Source organism: Buteo buteo, chromosome 10 (genome assembly GCF_964188355.1).
Source record: "Buteo buteo chromosome 10, bButBut1.hap1.1, whole genome shotgun sequence".
Taxonomy (NCBI): Eukaryota; Metazoa; Chordata; class Aves; order Accipitriformes; family Accipitridae; genus Buteo; species Buteo buteo.
The window spans coordinates 19,221,936-19,238,140 of record NC_134180.1 but is presented as its reverse complement, the minus strand read 5'-3'; the positions used below and the strand labels follow the sequence as shown (position 1 = coordinate 19,238,140).

The 16,205-nt window shown below is 40.8% G+C and overlaps 1 long non-coding RNA gene across 1 annotated transcript; it reads left to right on the top strand.

The window, feature by feature from the left end:
* Nucleotides 1–1,170: 1,170 nt before the first annotated feature.
* On the top strand, nt 1,171–15,211 carry LOC142035464 (uncharacterized). The gene is made up of 3 exons (XR_012651892.1): nt 1,171–1,248; nt 13,423–13,472; nt 14,426–15,211. It is a non-coding gene; the product is annotated as an uncharacterized LOC142035464 (long non-coding RNA).
* Nucleotides 15,212–16,205: the final 994 nt, after the last annotated feature.

The following is a 16,205-nucleotide window of genomic DNA, read 5'->3' as shown; positions in this document are numbered from 1 at the left end:
AGATAAGCACATGCAATCTACTTTGTGTAACACAAGAATTAAATATTGCTGATCTTTGCAAGTAGCAATGACAACTCAAATGCAATGCCTTGGGGCCTGCAATAACCTGGAGGCTAATTAACTGCAGAGAGCGCTTTTTATATTACACTTTGTATTAAATAAATTCAGCACAAATCTGTAGAGACCAATAAACATTTTTAGGCAATCTAGCTAAATTTTACCCGAAAAGTGATCAAACTACATAGGATTCTTGCTTATGAGATGTCTCATTAAGATACTGTCCTCCAATAATGCAGGTGCTTAAGATGAAAATAAGAGCAAATAAGAGATGGAGACAGAGGAAATCTTCTGTCAGTAGAATTTTCATTATTTTGTATCTTTCTTCGGACATAGTACTAATAGAAATATGTTTTACCTCAGGATTTTGTAATAATGCCCTAAAATACATCATCATGTTAAAACCAGAAGCTGAAGTGATCAAGTAAGGAAAAAAAAAAAACAAAAAACAAAAAACAAAAAAACCAAAAGCAGGCACAGCACTCTATATCTTAATTTCAAGGCTTACCCAAGTATCCCATTACCTCATAATCTCTCTGTGAAACCTGAAGATGCATACTAGCAGTATGCAAGCAAAATGCTGTAAGGCCAAGGGCTGAGCACAGTAGGGATATCAGCAAGGAATCTCTAGGAGGCGAATAAACCTCTGCTTTGTTCATAAAAGGTCTGATCACAGTCAACAACAGGGGTGCATGCAGATCAGTATCCAACAAATACAGCAGTCACCCAAAAAAGTCTATGCCTTGGCTGATAAGGATGATGAAATGGCATATAGTAAAGTCTGTAATCCTTCTACCACAATACCACAGAAAAGAGAACTCACTTCAACAGGTTTCTTTTTAATCAAATAACACGCTGGGAACAAGCAATATGTTAGGTATTAAGCATATCTTTTTAATGCAAAATAGTTCTGTGTAGTATACCTCTTAAAATATTATAATTCTGGTGTGATGATTCAGCTGACAGGGCATTCAGCCTTCCAGGACAAGTCTAATGGGTTCTTTCTTGCTGTTCTCTGGAGATGGGAAATTGTTTGGTAACTGTTACAGTACTGCAGGGCATCTGACTCTTTCTATTCTTCAGCAGGAATCTGAAGTCTCTGCTGTAACTGAACTGGATACAAAAGCATTTTTCTTCACTTGCAAGATGATGTCCCTTTTCGTCATGTATACAAAACTCAGTAACATTTAAGTAAGTTTGGGTTTGTATCTGTTACACAAAACAAAGTCCTTTCTTTAAGAAATTGTTAAAAGATCCTTTACTTGGACTCCTGCTGATCATTGTTAGAATAACCAATTTGTTTTTCTTGGACAGCACGTTCCCTGTGGCCTTGTGACAACATAGCAACCAGAAAATGGAACTGCTTATCTCAGAGGTGGAGGATGAGAAAGGGCAAATGCAAGTGCAAACCTTGCAACTCCACAGTAGAAGCTTTTCTGTGTACTAGTGGAGAATAGAGGAGAGTATCTCTAATGATGTCTCCCTGTTCTTGGAGAGCTAAAAAATTTGGAAAGTAAGGGATAATGGCATCAACTAAGCCACTGAAAAATGCACACCTAGAAAGAGGAAATAATCTCTGTTCTGGTAACAAAGAAATATTCCACTTCTCTTTATAGATGTCTTTGTCTTGTTCTCATTCTCTCCTTCACACACCCAAGAAGACTAGAAGTAGAAACAAGGCAGAAACCATGTCTAATTCTAATACTTAGCTGAAAAATAAGACATCACTCATTCTTCATTTCCGAACCAGCAGGTATATGAATCAGAAGCAGTGAGCTAAGTTTGAAGTTATTATAGTGAGCTATGCCTTCTTTCTGAACACTTCCAATGCAGTTATAATACATTGAACATAACAAGGAGGGGAAGCAAGTGGAATCTGGCTTGAAACTTGTTAGACCCTTCAGGTTGAAGAAGCAGTTTCCCAGCACTTCTCTCCATTAAAAAAGTAAAACACCTTAAAAGAAAATCTATCTCCTTCCAAAAGAGATGCCTATGTCAACAATATCTGGTGTAGTCAGCAATGCCTTGAAAGACCTGAAATATCAATAGGAGCTCCTTGAGCATACCTGTATAATCTTTGCAAAACAGAGCAGGATGAGACAAAAAGAAGCACCACCAATCTTGCTTTACCCCAGACTTCTCAGCTATCCTTATGCCAAATTCAAAAGAAAAGGAGTAGACACTGGTGTATTTCACAAAATTATAATAAATAAAATAAACCTGTCCCTCCTATAGAATCTTTCACAGAGGCATTGTCACCTTCTTTTTGAAAAATGAGACTTAGCCACTAGTACGAGTCAATTCTCATTTAGAATCTTCAACAAGTAATAACTGCTGAAATTTATGCAGGGAGTAGATGAGTGAAACCTTATCTCTCCTCAAGTTATGACCCCACTAATAAACAACTTGACAATCTGGATCAGGATAGCTTTATCCACAAATTAACACACAAGCTGTTTACCATCAGATAGCCTCAGCTGTTCCCAAATGGAGGCAAGCTGGTTTCACCCTTCATTCTCATAGGATTTCTTAGATATTATGGCTAAGGCAAAGTTGTCATGTTCTAATTTCCATACAGTCAGAATGGAGTAGCAAAGTAGCAGAAAAGTAACAAAGATCTATGCATGGGCAGAAGTTTGGCCCTAATATGCAGCTGCCTCTTTTAACTTTTTCTTTTTTTTTTTAAATAGATGCTTAGAAGTTTCTCAGTCTGAGTGTTAAGATAAATCCACTGTTCCCTGGAATTCCTGTGTTATGCACTGTTTGCACTGTTTGTCTTGACAGTGTGGTCATCATGAAGTCTCCCCACTGACATCATCCTACATCACCACTGGCAAGGTCTTGGCTGAGTCCACTGGACAAAAAACAACAGATAAAACCATGATTCCAAAGTATTTTTTGAAAAGAAGAGCTGAATCTCATGAATAAATGAATAGTTTTCCAAAAAAAAAAGAGGAGAGAGTTTCTCCTGTAGTCAAGAACTTTCATTAATGAGATCCAGACAGATTTAAATCTTTAAAAAGCACAAGATTTGGGGAAGTTGCCATTTAAATCATCAGCTACTGTATAAATTACATTTGTAAGACCCCTTGGCTCCAACCAAAGGGTATTTAAGAGTCTGTCTGACTATCTAAGTTATGAAAGGACCAGGTAAGAGGAAGTGGAAAAAAAAGGACAAGCTATAGAATAACCATTAGTAAGACAACTAATATTACTAGAAACCTGAGTTCCCATTTCTTTGGCTTCTTTCATGGAGATTTAAAGATAATTGTAGCAAAGGTTAGGAAGAAAAGCTAAAAGAGAGGCAAATCCTGCAAAGGGAGGTCATATTTAGAAATGCTCAATATTCGTTCAGGTTTACTGTAAATTATTTACGAGGTGCTTTTCAATATTAAAGTTCTTCATGAGTTCATTGGAGAGATGGTCAAGATTAGTAATGAACTAATTGTCAGAGAAAAAATTTATTGCCAGCAGTCTCCAAAAATCTAGCAGTTTGGCTTCTGTGGGTAAAAATGAGGTAATGTAGCAAAGTCCTGACTATGAGGAAATACATACATTTTTTTAGACTACAGACAAATAAGATTAATGTTATATCCCATGCTGTGCTTAAAGGGATATCTTGCCTAGTTAAAAAATATATTTAAACCCCACCTCATTTCCTTGTTTTTTCCTATGTTTTAAATTTTTTTTACAAAAAAAATCCCTGTCACATAGCTTGCATTTTCCTCAGTTTCAGTAATGAAAATAAATTAGTTTTGTTTAAAGCAAATTTCTCATTCAAATTTCCATTCAGCGGTGGATTATATTAACACTGAACTCAGAGCTGGAAGTGAGGATACTGAGGACAAATCAAATGGATTTTTTCTTCTAATTGATGGAAATATTTCTACTGCTTTTCTGTTTTTCAAAAGCTTGGTAAATTTTGTCTTTGAATGGATCTGACAAATTGGTTTAAACTGAACTTGTAGAAAAATGGAAGATCTTTCAGGATAGTTTGATACATTTTCTCACCATTTTGCTGGTTTGGACAAATATACATTGATCTTCTAATCATCATCCAAGGCAGCTAATAACAAATTCATAAGCAGGACAGATGGGTCTGTGTAAAGTAAGAACCTTCCCTCACTGGTTGCTGTGCCTTCCCCTCAGCTTTTGAAGAACTTGTACAACACATTTCAGCCCAAAATCCAATCCCAAAGCAAATACCAAAGGTTTAATTCATCACTCAGGTTTGGGTTGTATGTGTGTTCTTTTTAAGCTAGTTGTTCTTCATCTTCATCTGGTCACAAACACCAGTGCCTTTTTCATGCTTTGAACATCAGGAATTCAGCAGAAATTAAAACTGTATATCCAATTTGAATTTTTTATATTTTTCATCCATTATTTCAGACTCAAAAGGCTTAAATAGCCTTATGAAAGCTTGAGGGCCCCAACTTTCTTCTGTGATCCACTCAGTTTGGACATCAGAGAGCACCAAGTCAAGAGATTCAAACAGAAAACACTACTGGATAATCTGTTATAAATAAGACTTCCCAGTGACATATTGGAGGATGATATATTGTAGACTGGGGCAAGTAGGAGGGAATTCAGCACAAGGCAAAACTGACTCACTAAAAATGCATTCTGTGGAGGTGCATACTTAAGTAAAGAGAACCTCCAAAACTTTCTATGTTAGTTTGAAATTATCTGTAAATGCCAAGAAACTCCAGGTAATCTACAGTTACTAATTTTCACCCTATTTATTGCTGTTTAAAAAAAAAGAAGGAAAGAAGAAGGGGCCATACATTCTTCTCTGGTGGCCTATAGCACTGTAAGAAACATTTTTATATAGATATAAGATGTCTTTCATTAATAATTGTTGCAGTTTTAACACAGCAAGTTACTTTTCAAAAGAAAAGATTATGTTGGTAACATCCTGCTAGAGCTTTTGTGTTTCATCTTTAATGTGAAACAGTCATGCTGTGACACAACCCAAGTTGCACCCAGGTTAAGACTTGCTTACAAACGCACTTCTCTTCTGCTTTTTTCATGTGTGTTTTCAGAGCAGTTCTGTCTAATGTCACCAGTTTTTGTAATCAGGACTGCCTTTTTTGGTTATTTATAGGAGAATTTTATCCCTAAAGCCCCGCACTGATGTTCTCTGTAATGCCACATATGTCATGCCATTAACTCGGCTTCCAGGACACTGACTACTGACGCAACAAGCAGGCAATTACTACGCTCCCTCAGAGTGACCAGGAGAATAAGAAAGGTCTGCTTGAATATATCACCTTACAGCAAATTCAGAGAATCTGGATCTCTCTCATGTTCACAAGACCTAACTACTTCCCCATAACTGTAGCATTTGGAGAAAATTAAACTAAATACATCTTGCCAATGGCAAATACTCAAAGAACAACTTTTATTTTAATTACTGTAGACATAGAAAAAGGAGTTCTTTAAGGAAGTCTGTCAACTAAGAGCTATACATAACTCTTGAGGAATTCCTTAGTGATTTTCCTGGTTAAAGAGATTTCCCTAAAAATTCATTTTTTTGCTGCACAGGGTGGAATTATTATAAAATCAAATACTTATTTTTCAAAAGTCTGATCTGACTTCTAATGCTAACACAGCAGATAGTAAATACATATCCGTTGCACAATTTAGGTTTGTCGTATTGATCTTAAAAAAATGACTAGGCATTACAGAGCCAATGTTTGTATCTATTGAGAACACAGCCAGAATGAAGTGTTAACTGTTGGAGGTAAAGCTTTCTCTCATTGATTTCAGTAAGCGTTTTTCCAGATCCAAATCCTTTCTATTAAGTTCAGTGCTCTTTCAGTCAGCGCTGTGATACCCATTGAAGCCAAATAACAGCAAAGCTTGTCTGATCTTTTTTGAGATTCCAGTTTCAATTAAATAACCCAGTGGACCATTCTCTGAATTAACACTGCAGACTATGTACCAGCAGAGAGGGCACTACTAAGCTGCAAGCTATCCGAGAGGTACTCCTGAACAAGGAAAGCAACAGAGCATGCAAGCTGCATGCAGTCTTAATTTTGTGCTATTATGAAGGAAAGCATCTTTTTAACCCTTCATTTCTTTCCAGACTTGGCTGAATTTATTTCTTTCTTAGCTTTACATTCCCCTTATTTATTTCTGAATTTCTATATTAAAGTGAAAAAGATTTAGATTTTTTAGTGCTTGATTTTTGCAAAGAGTTGCCCGCTATGTTTTTATAGTGGTGGCATTACTTTTATTTAATGACACAAGCCATCTGCACTGCTGTGAGGATAAGCAAAGGACCTGTGAATAGACACTCATAGGGATGAATTCAGAGGTGATGGGTAACGAACTGAGGAAAAGAAGCCACACAGAGCCTGTGTTAAGGTAAATCATAAAAAGAGGGAACAGAAGAGGCAAAGCAGTTAAGTGAATGGTATGTAACACCTAATCTAAAGCATATTTAACTCTCCTTCAGCACACACAAAACTTTTACTAGTTTCTTTTTATGGTTACCGAATACCCTCATTATCTGAAGTTAGAACTTACTGTGCTGGGCATTAAACCCTAGCTAAAACCTTAAAATAGGCTTCATAATTAAAATATTTATTAATCTTTAACCTACACCGACTCTTACACTCCCACTAAATTCATCCCATTGTCCCCCAAGAAGAATATCATGGATATATGACAGCTGCAGATATATATTTGAGACACTTATGCTAGAATAACACTATTTGACTATCTTCTATTACTTACAACTTTGGCTCTATTTTAAATCCATGTGTATGTTTGCTCAGCAGCTCAGCTTCTGAAACACACACACACACACAAAAATTTACTAACTTCTACGGCTGTGAAAAGATTCTGGAATATGGAAAATCTCAATAGCTACTTCATTCAATCAATTTCCTAATGAAAACAACTCAGGATTAAAGAAATCCAGGGAAAGAGAAAAGATTAACCTAGAAAAGGCAAACAGGCAAGTCAAGTGAATAAATCTGAGCTTCATTATCGCTTCCCACTTAAACAGAGGAGTCCTACAAGGACCGGGCCATGGTGTCATAGCTCTCACATGCATGGCAGGAGTGGTCACAGTTCCCCTACATGCACATCAGCTCATGTTACACTAATCAGGGTCACACTGCAATTGTTCAGAGCAGGAGGAATATGCAGTCCATGGCACAGAACCGCATTTTCTCTCTGGTTTCATGCAGTTAACGCACGGAGCGCAGGAGTCAGAGAGATGGCATGGCACTGTAATGGAAGTAAATGACTTTGCAGACCCAATGGAGGGAGGTGGGAGCAAAAAAGCATCCTCATCCCCAGCCGCAGTAGCTGTGTAAATCTGTCCTTGCCAGGCAAGCTCTAGGAGGTACTCTGCATCCACTGCCTCCCCAGGAGTCAGTGAGAGTTCAGGTGCTTACTATGTCATCAGGCTTGACCTTCAGATGCGACACCACCAGGACGTTTGTTTTCCCATAGCAGTGATTGCTTCAGTCAATTATTATTGCCCATCCTAGAGTGCAAATACGTAAGGACTTGATTTACAGTGCAAAATATACATCCTGAATTTACTTCCTCTTTTGTTTTTGGACTGTCGTAGCATCTCCAACTTAAAGAGAGGACAGCAAATTACTTCATAGGTAAATATATCTATGTACAGGGAAAGATAAATATCAGTCATTCAGGTCCTCCCAAGATGAAGGTTCAGTTTAGCTTTGGATGTGTTGTGTTGGACGTGACAATATATTTAAAGTTTTTCACTTTTTCTTTTAAAAGTGGTATTTTTTCTGCTCCTCCCTGAAGAAAAAATCATTAGCAAATTTGTTGATTTGGCAATCTAACCATTAAATCCAGTTTAACGCAGATTTAAGATTGTACATTGAGTTCTTTAAGCAATGTTTAGGTATTACTAATATACTGAAAGACAGATGAGACAGCCTCGTGGTAATACAGCTTTTAACCTTTCCTCTCCTCTACCATGACGGGGGAGAATTACAGTAAATGATGGTTACCTTGTCTGCAGTATGGACAATTGATTTGACCTCACAGCATCTGATGCTCTAATGGACTTCGTGGCTGAATCCCTGGAGATATAAAATATGTTCAAGTGAATTGGTGCAGGTTAAAGAACAGACCCGATTTTCGTGGCTGGCTCAAGCTATAATAGATCTGCTGGTTGTTCTGAGAAGAAGATTAAAAATGATCAATATCCAAATCATTAAAAAAAAAAAGTGGTGGCTTCTGTAAATCTACCTTAGCTATTTTTTTTCCCGCTGAATCTTGGGGGGGGGAGGAGGCTATGTTGATGACGTGTTTCTGTAACAAATATTTGCTTCTGTTTACTCGCTTGTAACATGTTCCCTTTTATATTAAGAATCAGACACTCGGATGGCGTGAATCAGCATTGCTTTCCTGAAGTCATGCTTGTTTACACCATGAGGAATCTGGCCTTAGGTTTTTTTAATATAGATAAAATGACAATACTATAATATTTCCTGGAGCAGAAAATAAAATCAAGGACAGATTTCAGAGAATGATGGCAACTATGATAACTGAATGTCCTTACAGCTCTGCTAGCCACAGTGCCTAAGACAAAAACAAAGGTCTACTTTTGTGAGGGAAAACCAAAAAGATTTTCCTTGGCTGCTCTGAGCCCTTCATTTGGCCAAGTGTAATTCAACATCTTGTTTATCCTTGCCTACCCTCTCATGAATATGTCTGTGCGCTTTTCCCACCGGCCTTGCGTACATGAGCTTGTAACATCCCACAACTGAGAGACCTTCCTCTCCACACACAGCAGTAATGGGCCAGGCAACTTCAAGGGGATTATATACACACATTTACTTAATTTCCTGTAAAACCTAAGCCTTAAGAAGACAGCTGTACAGCTGTTCCATAAGTGGCACACGTATATTAGATGACTTGAAATCTAGGGGAGCCCAAATCTTTAACCTGCAAAGTCTGACATTGTTTGGATCTGACATTTCTGTTTGTTTAATGACAGAAATAAGAGCTAATCCCAAAGTCTGTATTTGAAGATGCATGCCCATTTTACTAGTTTTGAGACCTGTCAGGATATAGGAATTGGACTGACCTAGCTCAACTCAATGAGTATGAAGAACCTGCTATTATGAAGAAATAGGTTCTCAAGAGTCAGGCCATTTCTAGATAAAATTGCGTCTACATAAATGGCTTGTAAACAAATTAATGGAAATGTCCAACACATTGAAAAAGTTTAACATTATTTTACCCAGTTGTTTGTTGAGCAATATTTACCTTTTGTCTTTCACACATTGTTTGTTTAAAAATAGGGATGTGTAACAACTGCCTCTGAAAGGAATGTTTATTTATGCTAATGTCCGTCCCTATATGTAGAAAAGTAAAGGCATTTACAAGCTCTTTGCTCAAGTCTCTGGGATTGCCTATGCCCTGTGGCGAGCGCTGAGCTGAATGCCTAGCATCCATGGGTAGAAGAGGGAACAACTGCTGAGTCTCTGATCTAGCTATTCTTGTATCTGGAAACATTGTCAGGTGCTGCAAGCATCAAGCCATCTGAAAGGCCAAAGTTGAGCACTACATTATTGGAGTAGATGACACCTTATTCTTATTCTTCAACAATTCTAACAACTTCGAGTCCCTCGCTGTCCCTTTATGAACACAGATGTCATTTTGATGGGGGGACAGCCAAAATGACAAGAAGGTGACCTATCAGTGAACTCAGGAGCAGGTGAGGCCTGTCAGCTTCTAATTTGAAACTGGTGTCAGTCCTGAGGAATGGCTGGTATAATCACATTTGTAACTGATATCCTATAAACTCTGCAAACATTCACAGTGCGCCTGTTATGAGTAATATGAAATTAACAATTCGTGTTTATGACATGAGACACCGACTGAATCAAGTAGGTTTCAGTAACTGGATCAGCTCCGTCTGTCTTCTAGAGCAGAATATCAAACTGCCTGTCGAAGCCAAATGACTGTGTGCTTATGTTACAATAGGCATTGTATTTATTTTGAAGACAAACTTTTGTAACTAGGGGTAAAGTGAGGACCTAAGCACTGACTTCTAGTTGAAATTATTCCTTTTAACGTTTCTCTCACTTGAGGCCAGCCCTTAAGACAGTTGTGATTTTTAAGTTGGAGTTTGGGACCTAACAAATCACATACATACATACTGTATCTCAAATTTTCTGAATAACTGAAGGGAAGGTTCTGTGTAAATCTTCTCTCTCAGACACATAAATTACCAGCTGCATGAATCCTGCCATTAAGACATGCAGACAAGTGCAAGGGGTGGGGACAGGGCAGGATGCCCAAAAGAGGTGGAGTCACAGAGAAAACAAGACATTTGCTCACTGAGTGATTTATCCTTAATCTGCTTTCACTGTAGCTGAGCAAGAACCAACACCATGAGTTAGCCTGTCAGGCTCCCTCACTTCTCTAGCATCAGGGCACTTTTTTCTGCAAACTAGGCCTTTTCTTCCTGTTTCTGTATTGCTTTACCTGTACTTTTTAATTAGGAAAAGTCAAAATTGCAGTATATGTGAAGCTAAGATTTGAATTAAAATCAGGTTCGAGTACAAACTTTGGCTAAACTGCATTCCTGATTTGAAGACAGCAGAAATCTCACAATTTCTTCCACAATTATTTCAGCCCAAATTGGCAGAAATCCTGACTGTTCCCTTCCTGATGAAAGTGCTGCCAAGCTTGGCGCATATATTAGATGTAAGTTCCTTTCCACATACTTGCAAAGTTAAAGAAGGACCAGAAAATTGATCCACTGCACTTGGAATTTAGTTAGTGGCGCTAGATAAACTCAGGTTCAAAAACCAATTAGCTAGTGGAGCTTGCTGAGCAGTTTAGTACATTTTCAAACATATAATCCACTTGAGCTACTAGCTCGTTGTAGTACTGCTCTGTGATAGGAAAATAGCACTGATTCCCATTCTCCAAGAGCAAACTATGTCCCACAGAGCTTCAGTAATGTAATCAAGGCCAGGTACAGTATTACAGGTGCGAGCCAAGGACAGACATCCTTTGCACTCCGGCCCAGCACTGACACACCACACTTACACTGCTTAGTTCAGGTTTCTAGCCATGAACCCCACCTAATAAACAGAAGAGAGGTACAACTGCAAACAGGCATTTTGGGAGAATGTCAGCCCTGATCCCACCAGCAAAAGCAGCTTGCAAAATTCACATTAACTTTGGGTGCATCAGAAAAACATAGGAGCACTTTGTATTGCTGCTACCTGAATCACAGGAGTTCATCCTCAGCAGCTTTAAAACTCACTAGAAATAGCCCATCAAACTTCTGAAAATCAGATGTCCAGCTCTAATCCTAGCAATCCTTCTCTACCACCCAGAAACTCATCTCTGAGCATCAGCCTTGAATCGTGAGACAGGGGCTACAAACTGTGCACACTGCCATTGATGTAGTCACCTCTAGACATGTAATACAACTGCTCACTTTAAATCTGATGGTGCAGCACAATTGTTTGGTTTTTGGATAGGGCACATAAAACCTTGATAAAAATGACATCCATTCAGAGCTTTTCTAGAACCCAGTGAAATATGTTTTAGTTTTCCTCCTACTTACACGGTTATAATTCAACATATGGTTTAAATAGAGAGCTTACCTCTGTGGAACAAAGCCCAGCACAACAGCACATGGTCCCGCTGCTTCAAGTCAACACAGAAGTGTGGCTGTGGGGCAATGTGCACAGTCTCCCTAAGGCCACAGCAAGTTAGGCAGGGCATAACACTATAGTCAAAAGAGGGCTTGAGCTGGGTTGCTGGAGGCAGGACTGGCTGACCTGTAGGACTCTTCTGAAGCTCTATTCCTGTACAGTGGTTCTCTGTCAACAGATAAATCAGTTACATTTTTGATTATTGGCCGTAAATGTGTGTTATCTTTTGATTTCCTAGTAAATCAAGTTTATGTGTGTATACATCCTCCACAGTGTTCATTAGAGTAATACTAAGCTCTGGCACAAGCCTAAAACAGTGTAACTTAAAATTATTGCTAAAAACTGATATTAGCTTCCTTCCCCTGTGGTGCTCGTTGAGCTACCCGCAGAGTCATGCAGATGAACTACCGCAAGTAGGAGCCCAGGAGGTGCACCTGCCCCTTGTGCTCCTGAGGTTAAAGGAAAACTGCCACCATTTAGCTCAGCCCATCACCTAAAAAGCTGACATTGAACATGTCACACTGACATTAGGAACTGCTGATGACGGGTAGCCGGCAATACCGAGCTGCTCCTCTCAGCACTACTCCCTCCTGTATGAGAGCTGCTGTCGAGGGTCACGGCAGCACAGAGTGGAGCCCACCACTGCTGTCTGCCCTAAGCCAAACCTACATGCCACAGGGCTGGTGTGGCATGTTAAGTCACTCTCCACAGGCTCACCTGGTGCCTCCAGCAGGTTAGGATGAGGATGCCTTTTTTTTTTTTTTTTTTTTAAAAAACAGGCAGAATTTCTGTAGAATAACTTCTGAAAATTTTTCACAGTGACCAGAAAACCAGGCAGGAAAAAAAGCACTAGGATCCCTTCTGCAATGTAGAAAGTAGAAGAATGAGACAAAAATCTTTGTTGAGCTGTTCAGAGCAGACCCTGATCTTGAGACTATTCCCCATACACAGAAAGGAGTAACAGAGCACATCTGTTTTCATGACATAGCTGATGGTATTTTGAGCACTCAGGTCCTGCGCTTCCCCTTGACCTTGCATCACCACTTTCTGTTAATACAATTACTTTGGGGGCATTCTCAGTTCCCACCATCTTTAGTTTTGAACTTAAGCAAAATCAGTCCTTTCAGGGCAATCGTGGAATGCACAGTGGAGCATTTAAAAGCAGGAGGGAAAAATGAGACTATAAATAGATGTCCTCATTTTTAATTCTGTTTGTCTCCATTACATTGGGGTAGGTGGAAACAAAGAAGTCTGCATCACAAAAAAGAGTTGAGGCATTTGAATTTGCCTCCATGTCATGCTGAACAGAGAACAACATCACCCTTAGGTTCATTGCATGGGAGATACCTGTGCACAAGTCTTTCCCCTGAGAAGCTTGAATCGAGGGTTTAAGCGTGACTGGTCCCTATCTCACCCAGCTGCTATAACTGCTGGTTTACAGGTGTTTTCTCCCTGACTTACTGAATTTCTAATTAGCTCTACAAAACAGATTGGCACTAGCAGGGTATACTAAGACCATGCACCAATGATTGGGAAACTAGTCTGCAAAGCAGGTTCAAATCCTTGCCCTGCTTGATTCCCTCTCAGGCTCAGTGGCTATTATTTCACAACTCACTGCGCTTTGCTGACTACAGGGCTCACACACACAAGGGCCTTAATCACTGAAGAATTTTTTTTTTCCTATATACAGAAAGTCCACCCTGTTTGGGACTTTACCCTCAAAATCAATTCATTTACAAGGTAAGTTTAAGTTTTTGTGACACAGTGCTTTCTTTTTTTTTCTTTTTAAAAAAAAAAGCATGTTTCAGTCAAAAAGGTGTAATCAACTTGAACTGAAATGGCACAGTTTCCCCTGCCCTCGCCTGCCTGGCAACAGTGTGTGCAGCCCCAGGGAAAGTTCTAAAATCAACACAGTGACCCAGTGAAAATCCTGAAAGCAGGAAGACAGCATTAAAGACATCCATTAAGTAGTGTTTACATATACTGCTGAGGTGAATAACAAAACTCCCCAGAAGTATTTGCAATCTGATGGTTTAGGAAAGCCACCTGGGAAATTGTACCTCAGGCGAAAGATGTTATGCCAGTAACAAAATTAGCAGCTGTACCTTACCCCCTGGAGCCCATCTTCCCTTCTTCAAGGCCTAGGAACCAGAGCTGCAGAGGCAGAGAGGCATGCCCATGGCACACAGCCTTTCCTGTTTCCTCTCATTGGTACAAGTCTGCAGAATGACGACACAGATTTATTCAAAGGAGACATTGTGGAAGCAGACCTGGACGCAAGTGACAGAGCTGGAGGCATCTCACTGTAATTAACAAGTAGTGAAACAAGTAGTTATGTTGCACATGTCTAATGAATAGGAATTAGTCATGTCTCTGATTCTTGGGCAGCTATTTATGCTGCTTATCTGATATTTTAAAGGAAACTGCACTATTTTCTAGTCCAAAGAGGGATGGGTGGGTAAAACAAGAACTGACTTCTGCCTTTGACTAAACATTAGGAAACTGGTTTCCAAGTTTGGAAGTGTCTTTAATTTTATACTTTCTTTGAGTATTCCTGACTTCAGTCAGGAGGTGAAATGCCAGAAATACCCAGAGACACCCCATCTAACCAGGTGGTTTCTCCACGGGCATCGCAGCCCAACGGGTGTTTTTCCAAACCAGCCCTGAACTCTGAACCTTCAAATCATTTACAGATCTCTTCCACTCAGAGATGAAACCACATCCCTGCATGACTTGTGAAAGCAGGAGCATGGTGGAGAGCCTGGATCAGCAGAGCTCCTGTGCATAGTCCAGCTGCTTTGCAAATGTGGCTGGAGCAACCGTGAAGGCTGCTGTGGTCTCAGTTGCCTTCTGGAGCTGGGAACAGAGGAGCTGTGGATGCAATCGCTGTGTCAGACTCTGCTTGTCCTGGATGCTGTTGATGTCTGTGGGGCTAAGCACACGCTGGACACCCATTAGCTCTGTAATTACCCAAACTTTCACCTCTTCTGCTCAGGCTGGAGCCTGAATGGAGCTTAACTAGCCAAAGGCAACTGGGAGACCCTAAATTTCAAATTACAAGCACTGTCTGGTCTGACAGTATTTTCTGTAAGAAACTAAAGCCATCTGTCCTTGGTGATAAGCTGGTTTTTATTATGAAATATAACAGTTGTATTGTACATGACTGTTCTGTACACTGCAATTTACAGAGTTGCTCTGGTGACTGCTGTCATTGACAGGGTGCCCTTTACAACGGCACTTGCATAACATCAAAATTTTCATGATTCTAAGGGAGCAGAAAAAGAAATATTTCCATGGTTGAAAATTCCTGTTAGGTAACTTTCATTAAAGTGTGTACAAGATTGCATGTCAAAACATTTTTATTGTTAGCTGGCGGGAATTACATTGGCTGACAGCAACAGTTTAACAACTGAGATGCAGTATAGTTTGTTATTTTACTTGTTTTTCCATAGATCAGCTCTGTATTTTTGGAGACTATCATTTTGAAGTTATAAGCCTATCTTTAGAAATGCATACTCCCTTCCTCCCACTTTCAATATCTTTATCAAGTTGGCACAAGATGAGCAATAAAAGAGATTAAAAAATAATGCTTCAATTTTGTCTTGTTATATTGTGTCAGGGTATGATGGCCGCTTCATAACATAACCAATGTGACTACAGGAAATACAGTTAAAATGAAAATGAGCAACACTTTGGGGTTGGGTTTTTCGTAACTTAGGACCCGATTCTGTTTCCCTAGTTAGGCAGTTAATCAAGATGCTCCCAAGAGAGGACTTGGTGGAAAGCAAATGGAGTTTTACACCAAACAGAGCTATTAAAGGGAAAACTAGTCGATAGGACAGAAAAAAGACAAGACGTAGCAGTGGGTTTGTCCAGTAAAACGTCACTTTTAAAAGCCACCCGGCACTACTCGTGTGCATTACTTACGCCTCATTCTAAACTCTCTTCCCCCATCCACGTACAAACGAACGCAGCGCCCACGGTGCGTGGCCATGCTCTCAGGTGCCGGTCCCAGCCCGGCGGCGGGGCACGGGAACGCGGCCGCACGGCCCCGCCGCCCGCCGCAGCAGCCCCCTCGCTCCCCGCCGCCCGCCGCCGCAGCAGCCCCCTCGCTCCCCGCTGTCCGCCGCAGCAGCCCCCTCGCTCCCCGCTCCCCGCCGCAGCAGCCCCCTCGCTCCCCGCTGTCCGCCGCAGCAGCCCCCTCGCTCCCCGCTGTCCGCCGCAGCAGCCCCCTCGCTCCCCGCCGCCCGCCGCCGCAGCAGCCCCCTCGCTCCCCGCTGTCCGCCGCAGCAGCCCCCTCGCTCCCCGCTCCCCGCCGCAGCAGCCCCCTCGCTCCCCGCTCCCCGCCGCAGCAGCCCCCTCGCTCCCCGCTGTCCGCCGCAGCAGCCCCCTCGCTCCCCGCTGTCCGCCGCAGCAGCCCCCTCGCTCCCCGCTGTCCGCCGCAGCAGCCCCCTCGCTCCCCGCTGCCCGCCG